General features: G+C 42.8%; 1 long non-coding RNA gene across 1 annotated transcript in view; it reads left to right on the forward strand.

Moving 5' to 3' along the window:
• The first annotated feature begins 1,170 nt into the window (after nucleotides 1-1,170).
• LOC125483665 overlaps nucleotides 1,171-18,913 on the forward strand; it is a 117,833-nt gene continuing 100,090 nt past the window's right edge. The window contains exons 1-3 of the long non-coding RNA XR_007262607.1: nucleotides 1,171-1,506; nucleotides 5,046-5,353; nucleotides 9,596-9,640. This is a non-coding gene — a long non-coding RNA (uncharacterized LOC125483665). The remainder of the gene's footprint in view (nucleotides 1,507-5,045; nucleotides 5,354-9,595; nucleotides 9,641-18,913) is intronic.

Genomic DNA, 18,913 nt, shown 5'->3' on the forward strand with positions numbered 1-18,913 from the left:
TGAATTTTCACAAGTGCATGACATGCTAGCTGTGTTAATGGTGATGTTAGTTTCAGTGTGGGGTGGCAAACAATAGGGAAATGAATCATCACTTATTGTTTGAGGGAAGGAAACGTTGGGTCAGCAATATATTCTAGTCCTTATAAAGATTAGCCCAGAGCTCCTATTAGTGCATGTGTTGAAATATCAATATTAAAGTACTTAAAATATCGAGAAATTCAGATTCTTTAACTCTATTACCGTATCCTAAGCTTGCTTTCAGGCTTGGATCTTGCAACAATACACTGAGGCAGAAACTTCAATGTTCTGGCCAATTTCCAGAGATCATAAACTTTGCGTGATTACAGAATTAATTTAGTGCTAACCCATGACCAGATCTAGGATTCACAGGGTATGTTTCTTAAGTAATGTTAGCTATAAGGAGAGGTTACACGAACTTGGATTGATTTCAATAGGACATTGGAGACTGACGGATGACCTGATAGAAGTGTATAAAATTATGAGAAGCATGGATAGGGTGGATAATCACTGTCTCTTTCCCAGGGTGGAAATATCAAACACAGTGTGACATAGGTTTAAGGTGAGAGAGGGACAGTTTAAAGGAGATGTGCGAGGCTAGTTTTTTTACACAGAGGAGAGTATGTTCCTGGAATGCACTGTCATGGGGAAGCGGTAGAAGCAGATATGATAGCAGAGTTTAAGAGGCATTTAGACAGACACATGAAAGGCAGAGAATAGAGGGGTATGGACCATGTGCAGGCTGATGAGATTAGTTTAGAATGTCATCATGGTCGGTACAACATTGTGGGCTGAAGAGCCTGTAACTGTGCTGTATTGTTCTACGTTCTAATGTTTCAAAGCAAAGTGAGAGCGTTTAGAACATGGAACTCTGTGATTTGATTTGCTCATATGATATTGATCAAGGTGATCATGTTCGTTCCCCTTTCTCAGATTTTTATTTAATACAACTTGAAAATCAATCAATTTTTGAAATAACTGCACAGAGGCCGGTATCCCATCACCAAGTCACCCTTTATTTACTTGTGAACAGTACACTGGCTGTAACCAACCAGCTCAGAGTTACGTCGCCTGAACTGAGGAGATTCTAATCTCCTGGTTGTATTGGTCAGCCAAGGCTTTTCTGATTGGGTTGTTAAACTGGGCAAGTCAATGACCTCATAGTCAATGAGATCAACCTGGTTCCAATCACTACCTCCCTCCCCCACTATGTCCAGGGATGTAGGCCTGGTCTTTGGCTTGTAGCTTTTCCAGTGATGTTTTCACCCAAATTCGGCTCTTCTGATTCGGACTCTGACATGGGCGGTGTGTACTGGCCTATAGTCTGCCTCTTGCGTTTGGAGCGTCTTGGAAGAGTCTCCTCCTCTTCCTCCAGTGGTAATGGTATCGAGGCTGTATCCCTCTCGGACTCTGAGGCTTGCTCGACTCTCGATGGAGGGGGAGTACCTATGGTTTCTGCCGGGCCTTCTGGCTGTTCTGAGGGGCCAGGTATGTTTTGCTCCTGCCCCATATGTGAGGTCACAGCTTTCAGATGATCCCTACTTTTGTTCAGGACTGTACCACCTACCTGAACTTTGTAAGTCATGAGACCTGACCTCGTGTCAATCTTGACTCGTACCCATGCAGGGGCTATTTCCATGGTTCTGGTACCAACCTTCGTCCCCTGAATTAAATTGTCTGTCTCGCTTAGAGACGGCATGTGGCCAGCATTGGCATTCCTGCTGCCATTTCACCCGCCACTCCGCCCTTCACCACCCACCTGAACCCCACCTCCCCCAGGTCAGGGAATATCAGGTTTAACCTGGGGTGGAGTCTTCTCCTCATCAGCACCTCTGCCAGAGTTTACCCTGTTGTTGTGTGTGGGGTGGTCCTATAATCGAACAGGAATCTGGACAGTTTGGTATTAATTGACGCTGTAGGCTGCTTCTTTAAGCCTGCCTTCAACATTTTGACTGATCTTTCCACTAGGCCATGGGACGATGGATGGTATGACGTTCTCCTTATGTACCGAATACCATTTGACTTTAGGACATACTCAAATTCCCTGCTGGCAAATGGTGTCTGTGTATTGTGAACTACGCCTGCAGCTTCTCAAATGTCATCCCTGAGTTTGCTGAACGAACTTTATGCACGTCCAACCACTTTGAATGGGTGTCCACAATGACCAGGAACATTGAGCCCATGAAAGGGCCGGCATAGTCGATAAGAAACCAAGGCCAGATTTTTCCCAGCCATTCCCACAAATCTGGAGGCACTCCTGGTGGTAATTGTCACTGTTGGCACTCTGGGCACAGCCCCACCAACGTAGCTATGTCGGCATCCAAACCTGGCCACCAGACATAGCTTCTTGCTAGCATCTTCATCTTGGAAATCCCTGGATGACCCTGGTGGAGTTTAACCTGCATCTAGCGGCGACAATCACCCTTGCTCCCCTGAGAAATGTGCCGTCCTCTACTGTGATCTGGTCTCACTGGGTCCAAAAAGGTTTCAATCCTGGTTGCGATGGCTCTTCTGTTTCCCCCATTACCACCAGCTGTTTTAGTTTCGCCAGGACAGGATCTTTTTGTGTCCACAGTCGAATATTGTCAGCAATGGGTGTCCAGGAATTTCAAAACCAAAACGGAGTCTTCTAGGGGAGGCACCACTGGTGGAGTATCTGCCAATGGGCGGTGGCTCAAGGCATCCGCATTAGCCACTTAGCTTCCTGGATGGTGTTCTATTTTGTACGCGCTGAGAATAAAGGCTCAAAGCTGAATTCTACCGGAAGTGATAGGCAGCTCTGCCTTGCCTTCCTTCAGCAGCCCTAGCAGGGGTTTGCTATTTGTTACTATGACAAATTCCCGTCCGTAAAGGTACTGTTGGAACATCCTCACACCAATGATGACCACCAAACCTTCCTTCTCTATCTGACCATATTTGTGTTCGACATCAGCCAAAGTCCGGGAAGTATATGCTATCGGGTGTTCCTCTCCATTGGGTCACGGTGAGCCAACACTAACCCAATAACATAAGGGGAGGCATAGCATGTCAGTATTACCTCTCATTTTGGATATCAGTGGGCCAGCACCTTGGATGACAATAGCTGCTTTTTCACCTTCCTAAAGGCTACATCTTGGCTATGTGACCATTTCCAAGGCTGACCCTTTTTCAGTAGCAGGTGTAAGGGTGCCAAGATGGAGGCCAGGTTACGTATGTATTTTCCGTAATAATTCACTAACCCAAAGAAAGTCTTAAGGCCAAGTACAGACATGGGAGCTGGGGTCCTTTAATCACCCTCACTTTTTCTTCCAATGAGTGTAATTTGGTTTTGTCGACTCTGTAACTCAAGTGGGTCACTTGGGCACCTGGGACACACATTTTTCCCTTCTAAGGTGTATGCCCACCTGGGAGAAACGTTTAAGCACTATGTCCAATTTCTCCAAGTGCTCTTTATTGGTTTTCCCTGTTATTAGTGCGTCATCCAGATAAATGGCAACCTGGGGTAGCCCTTGTAAAGTGTTCTCCATGGTCTGCTGGAAAAGAACACAGGCTGATGATACCCCAAATGGCAGTCTTATATATTGATATAAACCTTTATGGGTGTTAATTGTTGCATACTTCTGGGACTCCTCATCCAGTCGCAATTGCAGGTAGATGTGGCACAAGTCCAGCTTAGTAAAGGATAGCACCCTCCCCTGCCAACTTTGTGTACGAGTCCTCTGTGTGAGGGACTAGGTACTTATCCATCTGTGAGAAGCAGTTTACTGTTTGTTTGAAATCCCCACAAAGGCGAACTGAGCCATCAGGCTTTATAATCGGCACGACTGGTGCTGGCCATTCTGCAAACTGCACTGGTTTGATGATTCCTTCAGTTTCCAGCCTCCTGGTTTCTACCTATACTTTTGCTGACAAGGCAAATGGCACTGGGCAGGCCTTGCATAATCACAGAATTGCTTCCTGGTCAACATGTAAAGTGGGTTTGGCACCTTTTGATAGTCCCAAGCCCTTCCTTAAATACTCTTGGGTATTTGACTACAACTTCACTAAGGCAGCCATTTTCTAATCAAAAAATATTGAACAAATCCAGGCGAATCTTTCTCAACCAATTCCAACCCAATAGGCTTGGACCTGAGCCTCTTACTACCATCGGTGGTAACTGCACCAACTGGTTCTCATAGGAGAGCAGAACTGAAGTCATACCCTTAATCTGCAATAGTTCCCCAGTGTATGTTCTCAGTCTGGGCAAACTTAAAGGTGAGAGTCCCAGCGAATCTTGTTAAAGACAGATTCTGCAACCACAGATATCACTGCACTGGTATCGACCTCCATAGGAAATGGTGACCACTTAACCAAACATTAATTTGAATCGGTTCCGATTTGGACTCACTAAGCAATTTAATTGTCCCAACCCACATGTAAGGGAACCTTCCAGGGTGTGCACTCTCCTGGATACCAGCCTGGGTTTTCTTACTAAAGTCCAGCCTTGTAGGACTCCTTTGCTGTCTCGAATCCACATACTGGCAGCAACTACAATGGCTTGCCGGCTCAGATCCTGAAGAACTTTTTAACCACTTGGCTGAGACTCAGCTTTGCTGTAGGGTTCGGCTGTGGACTGGTCTAGTTTCCGTCTGCTCAGGATATGCCCTGCGTGAGGCTCTGGGATTGCCTACACTTAAGTCATGTTCCCCAAGCTCAGTTGGACAGGTGAGGGAGTCTATTTCCTTTGGGATGCCCTGTAGCTCCCATGCTCCACTTTCTGCATTTTCTGATGACGTCAGTTTTAGTGTTTGTTTGAAGTCCAGTTAGGCTTCAGCTAGTAGGTGCTTCTACATGGTTATGCCTTTAATCCCACATACCAAACTGTCTGTCAGCATTTCATTCAGTGTTAACCCAAAATTATATGCCTCTGCCAGCCGTCTCAACCTCGTCAAAAATCCCAATACAGGTTGCCCAGTTCTCTAACAGCCGAATAAAACCAATAGCATCTCAGAATTAGATTAGGTTTGGGGTTGTAGTATTCCTTAACCTATTCTGTTAACCCCTGGTAGGTTTTGGTGTCTGGTGCCTCTGGGAAAGTTAAGCCCCTTATGAGCGAGAATGCTGCGGATCAGCAAGCAGTCAGAAGGATAACTCATTGCTTTTCATCTGCCCTAATGTCATTTGCCTGGGAAAAAAAAGTCACATTCTTTCCACATGCTGGGCCCAGTCATCACCAACAGGATCAAATGAGTCAAACTTCCCAAATAAAGGTATGATGCCAGAAATTATTACTCCGACTCCAAGATGACGGTAACAAGCGAATGTTCTTCAGAGACGTCCTGTTTACTCTCATCGCCACTGAAATAACTGCACAGAGGTTGGTATCTTGTCAACAAGTCACCCTTTATTTACTTGTGCAAAATACACTGTACGGCCTGCCGGCTCAGAATCAGTCGCCTGAACTGAGGAGATTCTAATCTGGTCATATCAATCATCCAGGTCTTTCCTGATTGGTCTGGGTTAACAGCCCCAATCAATGACTTTGTAGTCAATAAGGTCAACCTGGTTCTAATTACTATGGTTTTCTAATTTAAATTTTCAGTGGAAGTGTTTAGTTGTTGCATTTATTTGTATTTCCAGGGCACATGGCACATGGCACCTATAATATAGTAACATACTTCAAGGTGCTGCACATAAATGATATCAAATCAATAATAAAATAAATAATATTTATCAAAATATGAAATAGTATTTGACACTTTAGCCATGTAAGGTGATATTAGGACAGATGACCAAAATCTGGTTTCAAAGAAATAGGTTCTAAGGAGTGTCCTGAATGTGATTAGAGAGGCAGAGATGAAAAGGTTTATGGTCTGAATTCCAGAAGTTAGGGCCTAGTATGAGGAGACAGATAATAAAGTTTTGGATGACCTCAAGTTGAAAGGTGGTAGAACGTGCTGCATTGGCATGCAGGGAATAATCAACTTGAGATATAAGAAAGTCACAGATAATAGTTTCTGCAGTAGCTGAACTCTTCTTTTATTCATTCATGGGGTAAGTGCATCATTGTCTAGGCCAGCATTTATTGCCCATCCATAATTGCCCAGAGGTCAGCTAAGTGTCAACAACTTTGTTGTGGGTCTGAAGTAATGCGTAGTCCAGAACAGGTAGGGATGGCAGTTTCCTTCTCTGAAGGACATGAGTGAACGAGATGGGTTTTCCGACACTTGACAATGCTCTCATGGTCATCATTGGACTCTTAATTCCAGATTTTTATTGAATTCAAATTCCACCATCTGCTGCGGCAGGATTCAAATTTAAGTCTCCAGAACATTAACTGGGTTGTTGGATTAATGATCCAGCGATAATATCACTAGGCTATTACCTCCCCTTGAACTAAGGCAGGAGCAGTGTTGGCAAATGTTATGGAAGTAGTCTATGTGATGCTGTAGATATCTGATCATATATGACACAGAGGTTGTAAACATTTGATTCAGCCTCAGAAAATTAACATTGAGAAAGGTGGAATCCATGGTAATGGACTAAAGATTCTGGATTTGACTAACTATGTATTCAGTTTGAAAAACATCCGCTCATTCAGTACTGTATGTTGCATAAGCAGTCCAAATATTTATACAGAGTACTGAGGTTAGGAGAGGGGCTATTGAGTTAAAGCTGCAAATTGCATGATGCAAATGGATATGACACTACTTTAGAAGGATGTCATAGAGGGGCAGTTCGTAGATAAGAAATAAGAAGGAGCCAAGGTTAGATCCTTTAAGGACACCAGAGGGCAGAGTACAAGAGCAAAAAGAGAAGTCCTTGTGAGTGATTCTCTGGCATTAATGAGATAGATAGGAATGGGACTAGGTGGAAGCAGTCTCACAACTGGATGCAGTGAAGAGACATTGATACAGGATGATGTGGTTAACAATGCCAAAGATTGCTATCAAGCAAAGGAGAACAAGGAAGTAGAGTTTACATTTGATAAGAAGCATTCATAATTTGGCATGGGACAAAACCTGATTGAAAGGATTCAAGTAAGGAGTTTTAGACAAGCTGATTTGTGAGGAAACAACTCATGCAGGGAATTTGGAGCCAAAAGAGAGGTCTGATACAGGCCATAGTTTGAAAGAATGAAGGGGCCTGGAAATGATTTTTGAGTTGATGGGAAATGATAGCAGAGGGTATGGAGTAGAGGGACAGTACCTTAAGGGAGAAGGCTGCTAATTAAGTCAGTTAGCATAGCAGACAGGAAGAGGAGCTGACTTGTCAACTGTTTACCCAAAATGGGTTTGGTGGAGCACGGATTGAGACTTGTGGATGTGATGATCTTATAGCAGGTGGGGGGAGAAGTAGGATAGAAACTAAAGATATAGTCTGGATAAAGAGAAACATTAGTGGTAGTTTAGCAAAGTCAACTAGAGGAAAAGAGGAACACAGCAGAGACAGCTGGTCAGTCAATCTCGAGCTTAGAGACAAAGAAACCCATGATCTCCTCACACTTTATGCTAGATGGTAGGTGGAGCAGATGTAGGGACATCATCAGAGCTTCCCTAAAGAAGTCAAATATCTCCAGCAATCATTGATGTCCCTGGTCTCTGATTGACCAAACTGAAGAACGTTCATGCGGAAAGGCACCAATCAGTGAAAGGCATTGCTGGGACCATGAGCAGGCGATGTCAAGGTGACAGAGGCGAGCACAAACTTTCAAACAACCCAACTGCCCAGCCTTTCAAATGTTACCTGCCCACAGAGTATGCAGATGGCACATTGGGTTTATCAGCCATCTCAGAACCTGTCGTACCAGAGTAGAGCAGGAAACAACAGAAGACAACACTGGGAGCTTAAAGGTATTGTCTGAAATTTCCTGATGGAACAAAGTTGAAGTAAATAGATTATAGACAACATGGTAGACCAATGAACTGTTCTCTGAGAGAGGTGTCTGATGTTGCAGGGAAGTCCAGGAACTATTTGAGGGGAGATGAGCTGATAGATTTATCAAGAGAACACTGATTTAGGATATGTACAGAATTTGATCCAATTTGATTTGATTTATTATTGTCACATGTACCAAGATACAGTGAAAATTATTGTTTTGCAAGCTGACCAGACAAATGAAACCTTACGTAAGTATACCAGGATAATAGAACAGAATGCAGAATATAATGCTACAGCCACAGAGAAGGTTCAGAGAGAGATCAAGAAAATAAAAGATAAAATCATTTATTGATAAACAACCTGGAGAATGGTTTAGCGGTTTGTTGGCACCCGGCATGGTGGTCTTCTAACCCGGTGTGGCCTCAGCATGGACTTCCAGCCTGGAGTGGTCTGCCAGCATTGAGAGCCTTGAGGTGAAGCTGGGGGTGGTCTGGAATTAAGGTCCTGTGCAGACTGGAGCCTAGGTGCCAGCGTGGACTGGGTTGGAAGGACTGTTATTTTGAACTTTGCATTTTTTTTTCTAATTTATTCCTATGATTTGTAATGCTGGGCGTTTTACTTCTTTATTTTTCTAATTTTTTTTCCTTAGAATTTGCACTTAAGAATATGTACTTAAGAATATATACGTAGGTACCTTTGTACCTAAGATGGCACTGTAAGTGGCGACTTGTAATCTTTTCACTGTACTCATTTGAACACATGACAATAAAACTAATCCTAATTCTAATTCTTATTTAATGTAAGCAAACATGAGGTTATCTATTTTGGACCAAGAAAGGATAGATCAGGGTACTTTCTAGATGGTATGAAGTTGAATACAATGGATCTCTGAAGAGACTTGGGTGATCAGATCTTTAAGTGTCAAAAACATGCAGAGAATAATCAAGAAAGTTAGTGGAATGATGGTCTTTATATCTACAGGACTAGAGTACAAGGATGCAGAAGTTATGCTGCAGTTATACAAAAGAGTTCAAAATAGGTTTTTCAAGAATGATACCTGGAATTCAGGGGTTATGTTGCAAGGAGAGATTACACAAATTAGGCTTGCTTTCTCTAGAATTTAGAAGGTTAAAGGGTGATATGATCAAAGTTTTCAAAATATTAACAGGAAAAGACAGGGTGAATGATCTATTTTCGCTGGTTGGGAATTCTAGAACTAGGGGGCACAGCCTGAGAATTAGGAAGAACTTCTACACATAAAGACTGGCAAATGTTTGCAACTCACTTCCATAAATGGCAGTGAATGCTGAATCAATTGTTAGTATTATATCTGAGATCGATACATTTTTGTAAAGCAAAAGTTTTAAGGGATTTGGACCAAAGGAATTTAGGCCACAGATCAGCCATGATAACTCATTGAATGGTGGAACAGACTTGAGGGGCTGAATGGCCTACTCCTGCTCCTATGTTTCTAACGTAGCACAGAAAAGGCCAGGACCCAGACTGTGGAGGAGAATGAGAAAAGACTTGACTGGGTTGGCCAGTCATGAGTTCAGGAACAGAAACTTTAAAGAAACTTTTTAGAAAAGGGAACTTTTGCAAAAGTCTCATGCAATCTTTTACAATTTATATTGTAATGATTCATGGTTTGGTGAAACAGATCAGTTCATTACAAAAACATTGGTTTATATGATCTCTTTCCTCCGAATTTCTCTGACATTTTAATTTTCCCTTTCAGTTTCAAGTATGACTGTGTTCCTCAGCTGAGCAATGGCAAACTATTGTGAGTTTTCCTCCATCAAAATGTTTTACTTGCTACAGCAGTGTTTATGATATCTCCTGTAACATAAGAAACTTGATGTAGATATTATAGAATCAAAGAATTCAACAGATATTTAATACAACAAACCATTATATACAAACATTACATTCTTCAGGTACTCAAGTGTCTGGGCTAATATTAAGCTACTGATTTATAACTGTAGAGCATGCTGGTAGTAGAGTCTCCTGCTTCATCAGATCGGAGGTTGGAGTATGAGAACCTTACACCCTCAGGTCACGTTATGATACGATGAAGGTATCTTGAAGCAGTCCTTTTAAAAATATGTTGGTGTACTGATTTATTGCTTGCTTGATTTATTGTTGTCACATGTACTTGAGTACAGTGAAAAGTTTAGTTTTGCAAGTAACATAGGCAGATCATAACATACAGGAACATACAGATCATACGGTGTTTAGATTGAGCGAGGCGCATAGGGTTACAGCAGCACAAGAGATGCACAAAATCAAAAAATTAGATTTGAAATTAGACGGCTGCATTCAGGAGTCTAAAAAGTGCAGGAAAGAAGCTGTTCTTGAACTTATTGTTCAAGCTTCTGCATCTTCTACCTGTCAGAAGAGGTGGGAAGAGAGTAAACTGGGGTGGGAGGGTCTTTGATGATGCTGGCAACGAGAAATGTAGATGGAGCCCATGGATGGAAGATTGGCTTTTGTGATGGACTGGGTTGTGCACACAACTTTCTGTAGATTTTTTTCGGTCCTGGGCAGAGCAGTTGCCATACCAAGCTGTTATGCAGTCAGACAGAATGCTTTCAATGGTGCATCTACAAAAGTTGGTGATGATTCTTACGGAGAAGCCAAATTTCCTAAGCCTCCTGAGGAAGAAGGGGCATTGTTGTGCCTTGTGTACTGACAATGAGACATTATACAAGCACCACTTTTTTCAAAGATAAAAACTTACCTAAAACAGATATACATAGTCTTACATAGGCATGTGTTGTCAATTTGATAATTACATAAACAGATAAAACAGAGTTTTGAAGACTAACCTTTTAAACTTCAGTGTAACACTGGAGGTTTGTCAACTTGTCCTGATCTGAGTATTATATATTAGTTTGGAGAGGTATGCACTGTTCTCTTTTATGCTTGTTTGACAACTTAGTTGACCTGCAGCCACTCAATGCCACTGCACAACCATTGTCTGAATGTAACACTGTTCATTGATAATTTTGTATGATCTGGGCTTGTCGCATATTTGGTAGTACCCAAGTAAAACAAATCAAAGAACTGCGGATGCTGCAAAGGCGAAACAAAGATAAAAATTACTGGAGAACTCAGCAAGTCCGGCAGCATCTGTAGACAGAGTTAACGTTTTGAGTCCAGTCCTGTTCTGAATAAGGGTCACTGAACTTGAAATGTTAACTCTGCCTTCCAAGTGTTTGTATTTTTAACTAACACTATCTGTCCAGAGGCTTTCGGGACCAGATTTCCTGAACATGTGCCCATTGTCCCTTACTGCTGCATTGTTCACAGATATCAAGAAAAGCTGGACAGCTTTTGGGTAGGTTGACAATCTACAACAGTCACAGATTTGGTGCACTTTGCTAACTGTAGCAATGGTGATGGCTGCATCTAAAGCACATACTTGTTGTAGGCCTCTATGGTTCATACCTGCACCCTTCCTTGAGTATTTTATCAATGGTATGGCCCTTTTATCATCCATAAGATTCTTTCTAAAGGCTTCAACTGGTACAGACATGGGATGCACTTCGGAGGGGCGGTGTGGACTTGTTGGGCCGAATGGCCCGTTTCCACACGATAGCGATTCTATGACCCTTCTGAGGAAGGGTCACTGGACCTGAAATGTTAACTCTGTTTTTTCCTTCACAGATGCTGCCAGACCTGCTGAGCTTTTCCAGCAACTTTGTTTTTGTTCCTGATTTACAGCATCCGCAGTTCTTTCGGTTTTTAGACTCTTGGTGCTGCTGTATGTATGACATGACTGAGTGTCTACTAGTCCTGAAGTTAATTCTTACATTGAGGTGTTCTTTGAGAACTTTGCAGATCTTTTGTGGATCTTTGTGGCACCTATCGAAAGATCAGATGTGTCAATTATCTAAAGCCCCATCTTGTCAATAGCAGCTTAAATTTTTACAGCTCTTTTCTTAGGATCACTTATCTGCAAAAGAGAACTGCATACATCGAACAGTTCTAATTCAATTAGGGCATGATAGATGCCCAATGCATTATATGATTTATGGTGTCCATAAACTGGCCTCAACACCTTGAGTCATGTGTCAGTCTAAAATTTAGAAATGCCCCTTCCTTACTGCCACTAATTTTCAGCTCTTGTTATGAAAAACTTAAGTATCAACTGTCCACAACAGAGCATTCTAGCCTCCAGTTTTTGCTGCTGTACTGAACTAGCTTTGTGTTCCAGCACTCAGCAGGTCAGTTAGCATCTGTGGAGAGAGAAACAGAATCACAAAATGGTTGCAGCACAGGAGGCCATGTGGCCTATCATATCCATGCCAGCCCTCTGCAAGTATAACACCATTTTACCCACTCCCTATATCTTTTCCATGCAATTTACTCCTCTTCAGATAATTATCCAATTCTCTCTTGAAAGCCATGAGTGAACCCACCTTCATCACCATCTCACACTGTACATTCCAGATTCTAACTACCCACTGCATCAAAATGTTTCTCCCTATGTTGTCTAACTCCTCAGGATCTTCAATAATTCTATCAAATCTCCTCTCAACTTTCTCTTTTTTTGCAGGGCAACCTTCAATCTATTCACACACTTGAAGTTTCTCAACCTTCTCCAATCTATCCACATGATTGCAGTTTCTCTTCCCTGGAACCATTCTTATGGATTTTTTCTCTAAGCACCCTATTGATTTCAAATCTTTTCTAAAGTGTGGGGTTGAAAAGAGCTAAGTTCTGCATTGCTGGAGGGAAGGATCTGTTTTTCTGGAGAAGGGTCCTGACCTGAAACGTCAACTTTCCTGCTCCTCTGATGCTGCCTGGCCTGCTATGTTCCTCCAGCTCTACACTGTATTATATTTGACTCCAGCATCTGCAGTTCTTACTATCTCTGGGGATCTGTTGTGCTACTGGTTTTATTTTTAAATGTTTATTTTTAAAATGTAGAACTAGGGGGTTCTCAGCTTCGAGGCATGATTAACAGTTAATAGAAGTGGTAACATTTTCTGTCAGTTGAAAGGCCATTTTGTGGGTTAAACCAGGATGTGGTATCACATTAAACAAACTGCTAGATTTTCCAAACTGAGATTTTATATCCTTATTTGTCATAGGTCAGAAAGGAGGATCCTTGTGTTTTTACTCACAATAACTGGGAATGGATTGTGGAATGCAGCAACTGGTCAGGATACCTTGCAATTAAAGAAAATAAACCTGTGGCTCTGTGTGAAGATAATTTATCTTCAACAACAAAAATGATCATCAAGAACAATAAAGAGCCATTTTGCTCATCAAAGTTTGTGCCTATATTGTTCCAAAATGTCCAGCTTGACGTCCAACAATATTTGAACATTCCTAGTCTCAATTACCTTGTCTGCAGTTTATTCACACTTTTATCAATCTTGGTTAAGAGTTAGAGTCATAGGGTCATAGAGGTTTACAGTGTGGAAACAGGAAATTTGTCCATGCTGCCCAGTTTTCACAATTAATCAGGTCCCATTTGCCTGCATATCCATCCATCCCTATCCCATCCATGTACCTTTCCAAATGTTTCTTAAATGACGAAGATGTACTCGCCTCTATCAGTTGATTGGTATATTTTTCACTATTTTAAATGTATGGTCTCATGGTCCTGCTGGCCCAACCCGAAGCCGGAGCTTCCAAAAGATTAATATGTTGGGTGACCAATGGCAGTGGTCTAGAGAGGGGTGATTGAAAGAGGGAGGTCATGTGATGACATTGCCTGGAATATGTCCGGCTAGAATTGGCAGCTGTATCCCAACAATGCTTGAAAAAGTGTCATTGACAATGAAGCAGCTGGCACAAAAGAAGCAAGGTGGGGGGAGAGATTTGCTGCATGCAATATAATAGGATGTGATGGGTGCCTACATGAAGAAGGGCAGAAGTTCACATTGAGTTTCTCCCCCAGAGCCAGTATATATTTTAAGAAAAGGAAAAGGTGAAAACTGGGAGAGTTCACCATCTTTTAGAAAATTGTTTGGACAGCAGGACTTTTAATGAAAATCTAGGACTGCCTTAGCAACAAAAACAGAAGTTGCTGGAAAAGCTCAGCAGGTCGGGCAGCATCTGTGAAGAGAAATCAGAGTTAATGTTTCAGGTCCAGTGACCCTTCCTCAGAACTGATGGTAGCTAGGAAAATGTCGGTTTATATGCACTGTCTTGGCAAAATTGGGATGTCTGGTCACTCTGGGTTCAGCTTAGCAATGCCATTTATAATGTAGCTGCTGAATATAAATGGTTCTCATCTCCTGCATCATTCTTGTTGCTGCTCTCTGCATCCTTTGGCGTATATACGCCCTGCAGAAAGTGGCTCATAGTTCTCCAAGTGAGTTCTGACTCCTCCATTATTAATTCTTAAGATAACAACTGTAGAATTATTGCTGTACCTACACATTCCAACATTTGGATAGTTTTTAAAATTGCAATATTGAAATTGTGAGCTTACCAATAATCTCAGGCACCTTTTGAAGTTTTCGTTTTTCATTATGTACCTGTGCTGCTTATTCTTTTATCCAATATACAATGCTTTGTGTTCGTTAATGTTAGATTTCATATTGCAATGGGTCTGCCTATTTGCATTAAATAATTTGCCAGTTCAAGGTCACTGTGTCTTTTAGGGTCCAGAAACCTTCGACTTCCTTCATATCTTATTGTAGGGACTAGACTCCCTGTTATGTTTGTTAATCTTCAATGTATTTAACGTTCAAACCCACGAAATGGTTTTGTTGCTGAGGATGGTTGGGATAGCTGTCAATAGGCTTTTTATCGTAGCACTTTGAGCCATCTAGTGGTTTGGTTAAAAACTGACAAATACAGTTGCAGTTGTCCTAGTAAAAGAACTTTGCAGTAAAGGAATTCCTCTCTAATCTCAATGGTTTCTTGCAATAAGAATGTTCAGGCACTGATTTAACACCTATTTACCCCACCTTTGAGAATCTGAGTGACATGAGTGATAGTAATATGTGTGGCTCAGGGACATGCTCCCAGCTGATGAACTGGATCAGGCTGCATCTCTGGACACTTCATTGACAGTCATAGCGTTCATTGCTCTGGGCCTCCCTAAAGCACTTTTCTCCCTTAGCCAGAGATACCAAGCTGATATCAAGGCTGCCTTGCCTTCCTGCCTGGCGCACAACAATGCCAGGAACCTTGACATGGGTGTCCAGCAAGCTTCAGTCAAGAGTATAGCCTTCACTCAGAGAGTCCTGGCACAGTAAGCCAAAGGCAGTCTCTGAAACCAGTCAGGGGTGTGCTCAGGGCAGTCAGAATCAGGATACTCTCCTTATAAAGGATGAGGAGTCAAATGATGGGTAGCCCTCTGCATAATTTGACTCTTTCCTCCCATTGTGGGCTGTTTTCTTCCTGGAGTGAGAGAGGGACTGTAACGGTGGCACAACTGTTACTTTTGGTGCCGGTCCCAATGGGGGACTAGGCAGTGCAGAGGGCATGCAGGGTTAGTGCTGTTGGGGGGTTAGGGTGGATGAGAGCCAATGAGGAAGATGCTGCCTGTGATAGTGAGAGTGGTGGGAGATGGTGCAGGAACTGAGATTGAGTGAGTGTGAGGTTTAGGAGAGATAGCAGCACTTACCCTGTCAGATGGAGAAAGACATTGACCTTCCTCATATAGTGCTGGGTAATTCTCCAGAAAATTGAAGCTGCTTTAACCCAGGTGACAAGCTTGAATCATGTTGGCATGGTTGGTATCGTGGCCTTTTAATGCTGGTCTTGATGGAGGGGGAGGAAGAAGTCCCATGTTGTCACCATCCCATTCTGCTGAAACTCCAGCACTCTCCCTGCAAAGAGGGGCAGGTTATGTCCGAGTGCACAATGAGCTTTTAAAGGTGGCATGGCTGCATGGGATACTAGTATTTGGTGGTTATCTGCTGACTGCTGAGTTGCTGTAGGAAGAGCACTAGGTAAGATGAAGAGGAAATCCAATGTGAGAGATGCTGTAGTGGGGTGGTGGATAATTATTGAGGCAGGAATGGTGAGATAATAGTGAAAAACCCATTAGGTCTTGTGGCAAAAAAAACCCCTCTGCTGATTGAAAATACCCTCAAACGGATCTCTTGTGTTTCCCTCACCTCTGCCCTCACATTGCCAACCCCCAACAAAAACAAAAATAAAGACAGAATCCCCCTTGTCACACATCACCCCACCAACATCTGCATCCAATGTATCATTCTCCGCTGCTTCTGCCACCTACAAACCGACCCCACAACCAAAGAGATATTTCCCTCCCCTCCACTTCCTGCCATTCGTAGGGACCGCTCTGTCCGCCACTCCCTCATCTGTTCCACACTCCCCACTAACCTCACCACCCCTGGCATCTTTCCCTGCAACCGCAGGAAGTGCTACAACTGCCCCTACACCTGCCCCTCCCCCCCTCACCTCCATTCAAGACACAAAACAAACCTTCCGCATTAGACAGGGGTTCACCTGCACATCCGCCAACTCGATCTACTGCATCCGCTGCTCCCGATGTGGCCTCCTCTACATCAGTGAGACTAAACAGAGACTCGGAAACCCTTTTGTTGAGCATTTGTGCTCTGTATGTGACAAACACCTTCCAGTCGCGAAACATTTCAACTCCCCCTCCCACTCCCTGGGTGACATGTCCATCCTGGTCCTCCTCCACTTTCACAATGACACCGCCCGCAAACTGGAGGAGCAACACCTCATATTCCACCTTGGGAGCCTACAGCCCAGCGGCCTAAAGGTGGATTTTACCAGTTTTAAAATCTCCCCGCCCCCAGCCTCATCCCATGTCCAAACCACCCTCTCATCCTGCCTCCTTGACCTGACACAACCTGTCCATCTTCTCTCCCAACCATCCGCTCCTCCCACCTCTCTGGCCAATCCCCACCACTCCCTACCTGCACTCACCTATTACCAGCCCACCTACCTTCCCCAGTCCCACCCCTCCACTCTCTATTTCAGAGCTCCCTTCCCTCTCCCCGGTTTCTGACCCAAAACGTCAGCTTTTATGCTCCTCTGATGCTGCCTGGCCTGCTGTGTTCCTCCAGTTCCACACTTTGTTACCTCCTGTCATATTATTAGCCAGTTTTTCTTGGAATAAGAGAAAAGGAGGGATTGAGTGAGATGAAATTGGGTTGCATAGTGTTTGTGCTATTGCAGCTGGGGTTGAGGGAAGATGTTACATGCAATAGTGAGAGTGATAGAGCATGGTGGGAGGTAAGTGTAGCAGCAGAGATAGAGTCAGTATGGCAGGGAGAAAATGATGGCCCTCACCTGGTGAAGTGGAGGTCATTTACCTTCATTTTACATTGCCGGGCATTCCTCCAGATGGTTGAGACCACACTGTGGAAACTCAGACCAGATTGGCAGGGGCTGGCGCCGTGATCTCCTCTGCCAGTCATGGAACACTCCTCTGTACCACCTGTCCACTTCAACACCAGTTCAGCAAGACTCCAATTTCCCCTTAACTGCCGCGCCTGGGGTAAACATCACCCAACCACACAGGGCAACTCCAGACTGACAGCATTAGACTGGGTGTACGACAGCTTTTTAAAGGACGTGCTGGCACCAGGGATCCCAGGATAGCCTACAGTGGCGAGTGTTTCTGCCCATAGTTAGCAGGGCATTGGACAAGTGGGTGCCATAAGGTATGTAGTTAATGAGGTGACAGCGTAAGAAAACCCACCAGGACTCAGAGAGAGAAACCCTTCATGAAACTTGACACAGAAATAGCCTATTTCTGGTAAGATTTACTCAAAGTGTCCTAGAAAATAATACCTTTGGAGGGTGAATTCCAATGTTATTGCAGTGGTTCAGGAAGGCAGCTCAGCACCACCTTCTTGAGGGCAACTAAGGATGGGCAATAAATACTGGCTAACCAGTGATGCCCACATCCCACAAATGAATAGAAAATAAATTATAACTGATATAATAAAAAGCAAATTGAATGGGACATAAACTAGACAACTCATTCAGGTTCGGCTAAAATGGTTCCACATGTCTCTGTACCTGATAATGTTCTGATGCAAAATTTTGATCCATTTGAATTTACATTCATACACTAGTTGCTGTTTGAGAAATAGGTTTATTAGTAGCACTTGTGTAAATATATAATAGTCATTTACAAGACACTTTTAAAATGTACAGTATATCTATAAAAGGCACTTCTGGTTCATTATTGGGGCCGTCCTTTTACCTTTGGATTAATTGCTTGATCCCAGGCTAAAACAATGAAATACAGTGGATCTCTCTGCAAGAAGAGCGGGTTGATCCATGAATGAAGAAAAATGACACATCAGGGACTTGGTTTAAAAACGCTGGTATAATGTGGTGCACACTATCAGATCGACACTCATGAAACGAGTTCAGCTTTGTTGACAATACAAATTTGCAATATCTGTCATTCATTAATTTTGCAGAACACCATTTGGTCAGAGGTTCTTCGCTTACTTTTAAGTCCCATTTCCATGAAGAACCACCAATGATTTAAGACAAAGATTTAATTAAAGTCTCAGTAAAAGTTAAGACTACATTCTGGAGCCACACTTGCTTACATATATGAGAAACATACATTTACAATAAATATCAGCCTTTTTATTGTTGCTTAAAACTCCTTTGAATGACATATTATTTGAAATACTGACTTGTTACAGTGGGTTACTAAATTTTAGAATTATGCCATAGTAGGCATCTTTGCATCGGCTTCACCAGTGATCGCCAATAATAAAAAGTAATCAGTTGATTCTTTAATTGTGTAGAAAATAATAATCCTGTAGAAAATGCATACACCAGTGCCTGAGAAATATCTTTTATTAATCAGTCAGCTTGTGATCTAATTGGTCTGGCTCAGGATTTTGTACTCTTTGCTGATTGGCTGTATAACACTTACTGCCGAAGCTACTTGCTGCAGAGGTTTTGTTGCACAATTTACTTTGGTAATCGCAAAACAGATGATCATGTGTCATATACACCCACTCTCCCATCGTGTACGTATATGTTCACTCCCCAATTGTGTATACAGCCACTCCCCCATCACATACACACCCCATCCCCCAACGTGTATCTACCCACT

Source organism: Rhincodon typus, chromosome 8 (genome assembly GCF_021869965.1).
Source record: "Rhincodon typus isolate 14 chromosome 8, sRhiTyp1.1, whole genome shotgun sequence".
Taxonomy (NCBI): domain Eukaryota; kingdom Metazoa; phylum Chordata; class Chondrichthyes; order Orectolobiformes; family Rhincodontidae; genus Rhincodon; species Rhincodon typus.